The sequence below is a fragment of the Vulpes lagopus genome, chromosome 1, assembly GCF_018345385.1.
Source record: "Vulpes lagopus strain Blue_001 chromosome 1, ASM1834538v1, whole genome shotgun sequence".
Taxonomy (NCBI): domain Eukaryota; kingdom Metazoa; phylum Chordata; class Mammalia; order Carnivora; family Canidae; genus Vulpes; species Vulpes lagopus.
Genome location: NC_054824.1, coordinates 60,893,187 through 60,905,717, shown reverse-complemented (window position 1 = coordinate 60,905,717; position 12,531 = coordinate 60,893,187). Strand labels below are relative to the sequence as shown.

Genomic DNA, 12,531 nt, shown 5'->3' with positions numbered 1-12,531 from the left:
AGAAACCCACAAGGGAAGACAGAAAAAGCTTTTCCTTTCCTCTCAGTAATGGGAGACAGGCAGGGCCTGGGACCCAGCACTAAGCCCTGCTCCTGGGCCTGGGAGAGGGGATGTTTGTGCCCACAGAGGTTACGAGAGCTCAGAGAAGGCCCTCTGGTGAGGCCAGTGGGCTCATCCCCACCCCCCATCCTTCTGGCTATGGCCACCCTTGGCCCTGCCCAACTCCGGAGGCCAAAACAAAAGCCCAATCTGTGGGTTTGTGTGTTGGGGGGTGCAGGGAGGAAGGAGAGCAGAAGAGACATCAGTTGGGGGAAGACCTCTGCTTGATGCTAGTAAAACCCTCCCCCAGGCCCCATGACTTCAGAGAAACTGCCCACAGATGCCGGTGGTGTGCCAGGCCCAGCCGTTGGTTTTTGTCTAAAAGGAAGTTTGCATGAAGACTCTCTTATCTCAACTGGCCTGATGTGGCTGCTGAGGAGTGAAGGAAGCCATCGGCTCCCTTGCCCACCACCACGTGCCCACTCCAAAGGCTTTTCCCAGCCATCTCCATCCCGGCCACACTTCTGGGGGAAGGAGGGGAGGTGGTTCCTCAAGCTAGGGGTGTCTGTGGATCTGAGGGGGTGCCTGCTGGGGCTCAGGGGGTTTTAGAGACTCTCATTTCTGTCCCCCTCCCCTGCCCCTGTACTGGGTATTTGGATACCTGAGCTTCTGCTGCTATTAACTCATGTGAGCCTCCTGGTCAGCCTGACCCTTATAGGTATGAAGAGGAAATGTCCTGGAGGTAAGGTTGCCAGGCACAGCAAATAAAAATACAGGACACCCAGTTAAATTTTCATTGTTTGTCTGAAATTTGAATCTAGCTAAGCATCCTGGTAACCCTACCTGAAAGGAGCGACTGGACCTTCCCCCTACGTGATTCCTTAAGGCGCTTTGAAGATTTATTTATTTATTTCAGAAAGACAGAGAGAGAGAGACAGAGAGAGAGAGTGTGTGCACGTGTGCCTGCATGGGGTGGGAGGGGCAGAAGGAGAGGGAGAGAGAGAATCTGAAGCAGACTCCTCTCCCAGTACAGAGCTCCACTCAGGGCTTGATATCACGACCCTGAGATCATGACTCAAGGGGAAATCAACAGTCCAACGCTTAACCTACTGAGCCACCCAGGCACCCCCCTTCAGGTGCTCTGAGGCTTCTCTCCCTTCTCCTCATCCTTCTTGCTGCCCTGCCAGTGAGGTTCCCAGTGTAGATACTGCATTTGGTCCCCTGCTCCAGGTATGTCCATAATTTCTGGCTGCAGCAGAAATGTGAAACAAATTAGGAGCCTTCTGAGAGCACAGGCAAGGTCTCCCTGCCCAAGACTGGGGGCTTCCTGAGGGGAGGTGCTTTGTTCCTCACCACCCCAAGACTGGAACCTCTGTTTCTCCTCCCAGTCATGATTGAGACCATTCTCTGGAGGAAATGAACCTGACCCCCAAGCCTGACCTTTTCCATAGACTCAAAAAAGTCTTGAGTGCTGGGACCTGGGGGAGTCCTAGAAGAGCCTGCTTCTCAGCAAACCTCCTTCTCTTTTCTGATGGTCAGTCAGTGTGGGAGCCACCTGAACTCTGGATGGGGCTCAGTCCCCGATCAGCCCTGTGACCCTAGGCAGGCTCTGGGTCCCCTCCGGGCCTCAGTGTCCCTCTATGTACAATGGCAACACATCCAGCTTACTGACCTTGCAGCAGTGTTTTCCAAACTGCAAACTGTGACGTGTCAGTGGGTCAGGGGGTCAGATCAGTGGTCTGCAGCCAGCATGATGCTTTGTCTTAATTATGAAAGAGAACAGAGAATATTAGGAGAGGCTTACATGTAGTGCGGGTAAATATGATTTCTTGCAGCTCTCGGGGTATGTGTTCATATGTGTTCAGCGGTCATAGGGCAGGATGTACTTTTTTCACACGAGTTATGGTAAAACAAAAATGTCAGGAAGAAGCTATCTCAGAATCGGTGCCAAAAGGTGGCAGGGGCTGCTGGAGACCCTGAAATGGGTGTCTGCTACTTCTCTACCTCATGGATGCCAGGCCCTCTCAGGGGTTCTCCTTCACTCTCCCAGGTGGTGTAGTCCTGTCTTCCTGCCCTGCTTCTGTGGGTGCGGACAGACCCTTCGCAGACACCAGGTCTCACCCCGCTGACAGCCCTCAGGAGCTGGGGCTGGTTCCTCAGCCAGTGCAGCAAAAGAAGGTGCTGGGAGCCTCAGCTCGGCAGTGCCAGCCTGCCCAGCCGCCTGACTCTGCCCGACAGTAATGCTGTATTGGGAAACCGGAGCCCCGGCCAAGTGGAGAAGCACTGCTGCCTCCCTAGCTTTCCCAACTGCCCTCCACCCTGCCAGCGCTAAAGCTTATTAACCCCTTCGTGGGGCCTGGGGGAGGGGCCCTCTCTAGGAGTTGTGGGGTCTGGGAGGGTGGACATGACGGAGAGGGTGAGGGCCTGGGGACCCTCTGCTGGGTGACCTGACGAGTTTCTGGCTTTCTGAAACTCACTGCCCTGTCTTTCCTCTGGAGAATAAGATCCAGGTGTGACCCACATTCTGGGGAGGATTTGAGGATAAAATGGGAGGAAGTTGGGAAAGACCTGGTAGATTGCTAGATTGTTCTATCACTACTTGCCTCTATCTCTGTGGGTGCTGTCATCTTGCAGTCCAACTCATGTGTGGTAAAACAGGCGGAAGGGGAATAGGCCCTGGAGTTGGGTCAGACTCACTCAGGGAGGGGAAGATTTGGTGTGGGGAGAAAAAGGTAAAGTCAAAAGCTCTTGATCTGTTTGCTTGTAGTCTGAGGGAAAGAATAGCCTTGTCTCAGAAACCCCCGTCTGAGGGGGAGAGACACAGCCCTGTCCTCAGGGAGCCCCAGTCTGAGGGGAGGCCTGTGGGAGCCTACCTCCTTGACCCTTTTCCTTGGTGTGGTGGCTACAGTAGGGCCCTAGAGGAGCTGAGCGGTTGGTTTGCCAGAGTTGGCCAGGGCATTACCATCCCTTTCCCTGCAGCGTTTGCCTGTAGCCCTAGGTATAGTATGGTCTGGAGAGTACCAGGGAAGAGTCCTTTCACTCAGCCATGCCAACCTTCACCCTGCTAGCTCGCTCTCTCTCTCTCTCTCTCTCTCTCGCTGGCTGAACATAGGTCTGAAATTACTTCCTTAAATCGCTCTTTAGATTTAGGGCTAGAAAGGGATGTTGGAGGTCTGTGAGTCCCAGATCAGAGGAGCAAGTGGAGGCCTGGAAAGAGAAAGAATCCTACCTGAGGTCATACAGGGACATAAGTGCAGACCCTAATTCCCAGACCTGTGCTCTGGGCCAGCTGGAGATGTGGGTCAACTCAACACATGTGTAACTGAGAAGTCACTGTGAGGGAGTGGAGGGAGTGCATGTGTGTATATGTGCGCATGCATGTGTGTGCATGTGTACAGGGGTGGTGGGAGGGCTCCAGTACAAGGCACTCTGGGTCCTGTGTGAGCAGATGTGTGTTGATGTGGTGTCCTCTGTGAGGGGTCTGACTATCTCTGTCTCACTGCCGGGAGGACAGGGACAAGCCTGCCTGTACCAGGGATATTGGACAGGTCTTATCCCATCCCCATGCCAAGTTCACCCGGCCCATCCCTCTTGGGACCGAGGGCAGAGGGCAATGAGTCACAGATGACTCAGGTGCTGGAGGCCACAGCCACGCGTGGCACATGATAGCCAAGAAGAGCTGGGCCTGTTCCTGGACAGATGAGTGACCCGGGAAGATGACACTATGAGTCTTCTTTCCTAGAGGACAAAAGGGTTCCATTCAGAGCTTTGAACCTGGGCGCTTGTGGTGGGGCTTTCCTTTCTCCCTGCATCTTTGATCCACCGGCTGGCTAAGCGGTCCTCTTCATCGTGTCCTCTCCCGGGGCAGAGGTGGAGCTGTGCTGAGCCATCCCCGCTCCCTCAGAGGTGTGGGATCAGGTTCACTCACAATGGGAAAGAGTTTTCCTCGGCCCTTTGGAGATAGCATCCAGCAGCACACTGCCCTGCCCTGCCCTGCCCTGCCCTGCCCTGCCCTTAGACAGTGTCTGATAGCCCTGTCTTCTTTGCCTGAGGCAAAAACACCAAAGCCTTGACCTGCTGCTTGATCCTAAAGCCTGGCCCACAGGATGAGCCATTCTGGGCTGTGGACAGCGTTCTGGGTTTGAATCTTACTATGCGACCTGGAGCTGCACTGTTTCAAAAGCTTGGATGTTTCTTTTAGCTTCTCTCCCTGTTGAGGCTTGCAGGCTGGGTTGAGGGAAGACCTGGGAGATGCCCCCTCTCTCTCCCCTCTGCTGGAGGTGGGGGATTGGAGAGGAGTGGACACGGGATGGGAAGCCCCGGCCTGGCAGGCCGTGCTCCAGGGTCCCTGTCCACCTGAGACACCCTGCTGATTACAGGGTGAGCAGCCACGACCAGACACTGTAATCTGCCATCCTCCCTCCTGCCAAGGGCCTGCTGCATCTTTCCCAGTGCTTTTTACAGCTGTTTCCTACCAACCCTGGGAAGGGGGAAGCCCTTATCCCCATGGGGTGAGCTGAAGACGCAAAGAGGGGAGGAGAAGGAGGGAGATGAGAAGAGAAGGAGGCGGGGAGAGACTGAGGGTGCAGAAAGGAGATGTGAGGGGAGAAGAGTGAGGTGTCCTTTGACAGCAGAAGCCTTTTCCTGGTTGACAGACTGAGGAAGAGGAGGGGGAGGAAGGGTTGGCATTCAATCTCTGTCCCTCAGACCCCAGCTTGGATGCTCTTCCTCAGAGACCCACTGACCTCATTACTTCAAGCAGCGGCCTCCTCCTTCATCACCTTCTACGATTATGCTCTTTGGTGAGGAAAGGGTAGTTCAGATCATGTCACTTTCGGGCTCAAATCCCTGCAGCAGCTCCTCATTTCCCTCAGAATAAAAACCAAAGCCCTCACACGGCCCACAGACCTCCATGATGCCTTCCCAGTCTGGCCACCTCCCTGACTTCCATCTTGAGCTCTCCCCCTCCACTGCATTAACCCCCCTGGCCTTCTTGTTGTCCTTCAAACATATGCAGCCTGATCCTGCACCGGGGCCTTTGCGTGACCTTTCTCCTTGTTCCTGGAATGTTCTTTCTCCAGGTATCTACTCTCTCACCTTCTTTGAGTTTTTACTCAAATACCACCTTCAAAATTGAGGCCTCCCCTGAGCTGCCTGTTTAAGATGGCAACACTGGCCCCACACTCTCATCTCTTACCTTACTCTTTTCCTAAATGCTGATCACTTTCTAATGCCCTCACCTTATACAATGCACTTATTTGTTATGAGCGCTATGTACCGGTGGTTTCCCCGCCACCAACTAGAATTTAACTTCCACACGAGCAAGTGTCTTTGTTGTGTTCACTGACATATCGTAAGTCTTTGGAACAGCATCCAATGCATAGCAGGTGCTCATTTTGTTGAGAGAGGTATTAGCACCTATCCCGGTTGGAGAAACCTGTCCTCTCTACTTCTCTCTACTACTTACCCACTCCCAATGCCTCCATCAATGTCTCTGTTTATAATCTGTCCCCCCACCTAAAAAATAACAGTTCTATGACAGCTGGGGCTTTGTCCGCCTTCTTCACTGGTGTGTTCCCAGCACTTCTCTGGCTCAGAGTAGGCTTTCAGTAAATATTTGTTGGCTGGATATAAGGGACCTGAGGCAGAGACCAGGAAGAGTAGGAAGGCAGGACAGTGGCCAGGAAAAGGCCTATATGGGGGGTTCTTGCAGAGGAAGATTAGAGGGTGTCTGCTGGTCACTCTGAGGCCCCTTAAGATTCCCCAGTCTGGGTGGGAGACATGCTCATCCAAGCCTGAGTACAGAGCAGAGGGAAAGAAAAGGCCAGAAACTGTCGTGCCAGGTTGATGATGGCATCAGCTTAACCACTTAACCTCCTTTCTGGAGGAGGTAGCCTAGTGCTAGAGCAGTACAATGAGGAAGACCATCTGACCCCACCAGTCAGAAGTAGCAAGGACCATGTGGAGGGACTGGGATGAGGTGGAAAGATGAAGGATGTGGTAGGGGTCAGCAGAGGCCCAGATGAGAGGCAGGGCTGAGCTGGCCAGTCAAGACCTCAAGGGCTTGGCGGGGTGGAGGGGGAGGTGGGGGCATCCAATGGGGTCTTATAGGATACAGGAAGGAAGAGGCTGGGTTTCTCACCCAGAATCCCTAGAGGAGGAATCTGTCGCCTTTCTCTGGGGTCTGCAGTAACAGACACAGGGGAGATGGTCAGTGTCACCCCACAGCCCAGGAGGCCCCTAGTGGGAGCTCTGGCTGCAGGGTCTAATGGCTGTGCTTCCCTTAGAAGGTGGCACTGAGAGTGTGGTTTTATATTTGCTCCCAGCTGGTAGTTTTTTTTCCAACAAAAAGAAACTCTTGGCTTACGAAAAAGAACCATGCCCAAATCCAATGATTGCATTTGTGTAACATGAAAATGGGCTGAGAGAATGAACAAAAGTTAAAGAACCACAAACAGCAGGCACGAGGCCACCCTGCCAGCCCCACTGTCCCTGGCCACACAACCCTGTCCTTTGGCCCAAGGGAGAGGCTTGGCCGCCTGCCGCACGGTGTAGAAAACCCAGAAGGAAAACCATTTTGAAATTCTACCGTGATGGATACACTTCTAGATGTTTGGGCCATTTTCAGAGCTGGGCCTCCGCTTTTCCCCATCCTCTGTCACAACCTCCTTTGAATTCTTTAAAAGGCTCTATCTTTTGTTGTCAGGTGAGCACACTGTTATATAGGACATTAAACGGAAAGGTCGTGAGCAAAGGACATTAAGCTTTTTTCCTGAAATACCACTGGTAACCCTTGGCTTCTCTTGTAACCTGTTACTTTCCTATACCCGTGAGTGGTACTGCTGCTCCCATGGTTGCTCAGGCCCTACGCCTGGCTTTCGTATTTGATCTCCACTTTTGCTTAAGCCCCACATCCGAATCCATTAGCAATCCTGGGGCCTGTTCTACTTCAAAAATATTTCCATCCCTTGCCCTGCTCTTCCCACCATCTCTCCTGGGATCTATGGCTTCCTCTTTTCTCTCCTGTCCCTTCCATTTGTGTGTGCTCCTCCCAGCAGCCAAGATGAGCTCTGACACCGATCATGCTGCCTCTCAGCCTAAACCCTCCCTATTTGCAGCATAAAGCCTGCCCTCCTTACCTGCCTCTTGACCACCTCTTCTGCCTCCTGAAGTCCCCTCTCACCCCCTGGACACACTGATCTCTCCGTTCCTTGAACAGTTTTGTGTCTGCCATAAGAATTCTGAACTTGCTATTCCCTCCTTCTAGAACATTCTAGCTCCACGCCTTTGCATGGATGCCTCTTCCTCACCTCTTAGGACTTGGCTCAAACATCATTTCCTCCAAGAGGCCACCCTTGGGCACCTCCCATTGACAATATCAGTCACATCAACAATTACATCATGTTTTATTTTCTTCACAGTATTCATCACTAGCTAAATTTATTTTATTTGTTTACATGTTGATTGTCTTTCTCCCTTTCTAGGATTCCAGGAGAGCAGGGACTTTGGGTGGTTTACCACTTCATGCCCATGCCTAGTGTTTGGGGTTTGATCCATATTTGAATGAGTGGATGGATGGGTGGATGGATGTTCCAACTCTGCCTTTGCTAAACTTATAGAGGTTTTGCAACTTCTCTTACATAATCAGGAGCTTGGTAACCTGTTTGCACTCTCATTCCAAGGATTTTAGGCTTGGTTGGCCAATCGAGTTGCAGCTCATCAATTCTTGGCGGCCCCACCCCTGCCAGCAGGGCCCAGAACACACAGTAGGTTCTTGGTGCACACCTGGGGGACTGAGCTGGTTAGTTCAGCTTGGCTCCTGTGCTGATTATCCAGGTGACTTCAAGCAAGTCCGTCTATCTTTTGTTGTTTATATTCCCCATCTGGAAAGATAAAGAGGTTTGCACAGAGTGTCTCTAAGATTCTGTTTGACTTTCCAGGACCAGAATGGAATGAACTAGTTCAGGGGCTTTTTGTGGATTGGGAATGTGTGAGGGGAGGGAAGGATAGCTAGTGGTTTGGAGTGGGGGTCAGATAGAACTTCTTTCCCAGGGCCTTGAAGACTGTTTTGGGGGGATCCTTTGGCTGACGTTTGCTCCCCAAAGTTTAGGATTTGCCCCTTGTCGTTTCTTGTTTCCTCAGAGTTGTGACCATGGAAGCATGGCCTGAGGACTGTGGCAGCCTCTCTTTCTGGTCTGTCACAGAGGAAGCATCTCCAACCTGAAGCAAATGAAGTGCCTGAAATTACTCACATGGACTTGGGGGTATGCCAATGAATGCATCTGGGGGAGAGAAAGTTCTTTGCTTTTGTGTTCTCCAACAGATCCGTGCCCCCTAAAGTTGAGGAACCCATATTTAGAAGGCCAGGCTGACTAAGATGAGTAATAAAAGGAAGAGGAGGAGGAAGAAGAGAGAGCACCCTCTTCCTCAATTTTTCCATGTCTTTTCTGGACCTGTTCCCTCCCCAGTAAATTAGAAGTTTGGATGATGCTAGAGTACCATCCAGCATTTAGAATAATGATGCTTACTTTTACTTCATGTGCATTATCTCATTTATTTTTTCTGAAAGCATTCCCTGCCAGCATCTCTGTTTTCCAGATGACAAAGCCAGAGTTTGGGGAGGTTAGGTGACTTGCCCGAGGTCGTACAGCCTGTGGGAGGCAGAGTGGGCCTGGAACCCAGCTGTTGGATCTAGGGTTCTCCCACTGGGCCCCCATCTGGGCCAAGGGGAGTAAAGAGAGAAAAGAGGAGGAGATCCAGGGGGATCTGGATCATGCTCAGATAGAAATCCTCAGTTTCTTCCGTTGAATTCAGAAGGCTTCCCTGCAAAGGGGGCGCTTGGTGAGCTGGGGAGCTGGGTTGTGGAGTTGGGGAGGGGAGGAAGTCCCAGGCAGCTGAAAGCATCTTTTCTGGTGGGTTCTCAGGTATTTATGGCCTCCTCGGCTGGCTGGAATGCAGGTGTGAGTTTGCTCTCGGACTTTGGGCTCTGCCACAGGCCTCCGGTTGGGGAGACTTTTCGGAATGTGCCCCTTGCCTTCCTGAGCCACCTTTGGCCTCACCTGCTATTTACCCTCCTCTTCCTCCCCCTCTACTCCCCCTTGGCAGCCTGAACCAGTGCCAGGAAATTGTTGGTCAAAGGTGAGGTCACCAAGAACCTGGAAAAACAACAGGTCCTCATTAACCTTGTTTATCTGACAGGTACCTGTTGCCTTATAAGCTTCCTCCTGCCCCTTCTCATTAACTGTGTGTCCTGCTCCCTTAGAAGCTCAGATTCTCCCAGCAGATTTGGGTATTTCTTCTGGGCTGACCCTATCGAGGTGCTCTCCACTCTTCCCGTTTCTGGTATGTGGTCTCTATATCTGTCAGGTCACATCCCAGATGGTGTGGTCACCTGGGTTTAGATGCTGGCTTCTTAGTGAGACTGTGAGCTGCTGGAAGGAAGGACAGTATTTGTGTACCATTGTATCCTCAAAGCCTGGTGACAATGTCTGTTCCACAGATGGGTGAATGGAAGAATGACACTCATGTGCTGGTCTACAGTTCAGAGCTCACCTCCTCTAGGAGACCTCCTGGGATTACTTCCACCCTGCTCTCATTATCCTCTCCTTTCTATCTTTGGTCTGCCTGTCTATCCTGTCCTGACTTCTGCTGTTGCTCTTATTTTTGATGTGCGTTTTACCACAAGTGAGCTCTGTGAAGGCAGAAACAGTGTCTTCTAATTCTCTTGTGTGGCTCCCTGACCCCACTCCCACTCCAGTGCCGTGCACACAGCAGATCCCTAATTGACGCTTACTAACTAACTGACCCATGGGATCTGGGCCGGGTAGGGGGGGCAGGAAGGTTAGATTATATCTCAAGGTCTCCCAGCTTTTTAGTGAAAGAGCTTGGGCCTGGGACACCTGGGTGGCTCAGTGGTTGAGCATCTGCCTTCCTCTTAGGTTGTGATCCTGGGGTCCGGGATCAAGTCCTACATCAGGCTCCCTGTGAGGGGCCCGCTTCTCCCTCTGCCTATCTCTCTGCCTCTCTCTGTGTGTCTCTCATGAATAAATAAAATAATAAAATAAAAATCTTTTAAAAAGAAAGAAACAAAGAAAGAAAGAAAAAGAAAAAAGAAAGAAAGAAGAAATAAAGAAAAAGAAAGAAAGAAAGAAAGAAAGAAAGAAAGAAAGAAAGCAAACGAACGAGCTTGAGCCTGTCCTGGCCCAACCTGTGCATCATTCCTCAGACCCAGGGCTCCTTTTGTGTGCAGTGCTGGTATTTTAAAACCATCGACGTTTATCCATTTTTTCACTCAAAAGACATTTGGCCAGAGCCTTCAATGTGCCAGGCACAGTGCTCATTGTGGTTCTCAGAGTTGGAGGTGGTATGGTTTCTGACCTCAAGGAGGTGAGATTATTTACCAGAGGAGGCCTCAGCATTGGAGTCAAACAATGGGGGCAGTCAGAAAGCTTCCCTGAGGAGCGGCACATGAGACCCTTACAATATTTTTACACAACCATTCATTTGGTGCAAGCTGGCTAAGAGAAGTCTTGCCCAGCTCCGTTAGTCCTAGGTATGCCAGTGGCCCACCTGTGGGCCTGGTTCATGGAGAGGGGGAGAATGCAGGCCATCCCTAGCACCAGCAAGGCCTGGAGCCACAGACACCAGCAAGCAGCAGGGAGAGGGCCTACTGCCTGCCTGCTGGCAGACATGCTGACTCAGAGGTGAGCAGAGATACTCCCGAGGCACTGCAGTGACTCGGGGCAGATCTGGGTCCAGGCCCAAGTGTCTACACTCCCACCCCTGTGCTGTTTCCCGGAGATTGCCCACGTCCCTTCGCCTTCACAAAACCAGTGCCTCTGGGGGGCAGCACCCCAGGCTCTGGTCTGGGTGCCACTCGTGGATAGAGTGCTCCTTACCAGGGTCCCCTCCTCTCCCAGTGGCAGATGGGCATTGACAAGATGGCCCAGGCCGAGATACCTGTTGGAAGAAGGTGGGTGTGAAGGAAGCCTAGCAATCAGGGGCAGAGAGGATGGCCATCAGAGAGAGTATGCCTCCTGGAGATGTGTGTGCACAGCAGAGGCCCCGTTTCTCACAAGCAGGGCAAACCCATCAGAGGAAGGAAGAAGGCAAAGGACTTGTTGGCCACCAGCCTTCAGGAACAGGCTGCACACATGCAGCTCCCAGGCCTTGTTTTCCCCAGCAGCTCCAGGGCACAAAGTCCAGTGGGGTGATTTTGTCATCTCTTCCCAGGGTAGCCTTAAAGGGCCAGCACCATCACTTGGGGTTAATAGGTCACCAATAGGATGTGAATGTGCACAACAATGGGTGGGAGAGGTGGTGACAGAGGGGCTGGGAAGACACCTGCAGGGGAGGAGAGTGGCTCCTTTGAACACCTCCTCTCAGGGGCTGCCTCCTCTCCTGGCTGGGCCATGTGTGTCTTTAAGGGCAGACAGCCCAGGGAACTTGTGAGTGCAAAAGGGAGGGTAAAGTCCGGGGTGCAGCTCCCCTCAGCTCTGACAGGAGAGCAGTTTGGGAGAGGGAAAAAAACCTGGCTTAGATTCCCACAGTAGGGGTGGGAGGTCTTCTAGCCAAACGAGACGGAAGAGCAGGTCTTGGGACCTCAGGAGGTCAGGCCTTGGCTAGGCAGGTCCCCGGGGCCCCTGACCCCCACCCCCCATGAGACAGACTCCTATCCCATACACTCCGAAGGTACACCAACATCACCCCATCCTGACCCGGCAGCTCCCTGGTCCTTCCATTCTCCATCTCGGTCCTGCCTCCCAGTTTGGGAAGCAGAATAATTGTAATAATATTGATAATAAGGGCCACCCTTTGTTGGGCCCTGAGGCTATATATAGATTCTTTTGTAATCCTTCCAACAGTCCTGTGTGAGGGTACAAATTTCACCCCCACGTCTAACAGGGTGTAAAAGGGAGCCTTGAGCTATGTAACTGCTCAAGATCATGCAAAGAGCCCGGGGCAGAGTGGGTCTTGACCCCTGGTCTGTGCTGCATCAAAGTTTCGTGCTTTTTACCACTGTGGGTGATAGACTGTGGCCCTGCTGTTTGTCCAGCAGACTGGCTCAGCCAAGCCTTCAGAAGGCTTTTATGATTTGCCCCATCCAGCCTGGGAATGGATGAATGAATGAGTAAAATGCAGTCTGTACATACAACGGAATATTATTCAGCCCTCCAAAGGAAGGAAGTGCTAACGTACACCACAACATGGATCAAACCTGAGGACGTTTTTCTAAGGGCAATAAGCCAGTCACAAAAAAACAAATCCACAGGAAGAGCAGGATTGGGTCACAATAGTTCCTGATGTCAGTGTGTGTGAGCATCGGTGCAAAGAGGTGGGAATCTAGGGCTCTCGAGTTTGGCTGTGTTGGATCGTCTGTCACTGCCTCGGCCTCTGTGGCTGCAAGTGGCTGTGGCCTCCCTATAACCTGGGGGCTCCCCAGGGGCAGAGCCAGAGGCTCTGGGGGCTTGTCCAGTAGCAGAGGCCTGGAGG

At 52.2% G+C, this 12,531-nt stretch overlaps 1 long non-coding RNA gene across 1 annotated transcript; it reads right to left on the bottom strand.

The window, feature by feature from the left end:
- Positions 1–912: 912 nt before the first annotated feature.
- Positions 913–2,244, bottom strand: LOC121497938. The gene is made up of 3 exons (XR_005989577.1): positions 2,044–2,244; positions 1,712–1,801; positions 913–1,288 (listed from the first exon to the last, which is right to left on the bottom strand). It is a non-coding gene; the product is annotated as an uncharacterized LOC121497938 (long non-coding RNA).
- Between the last annotated feature and the right edge of the window lie 10,287 nt (positions 2,245–12,531).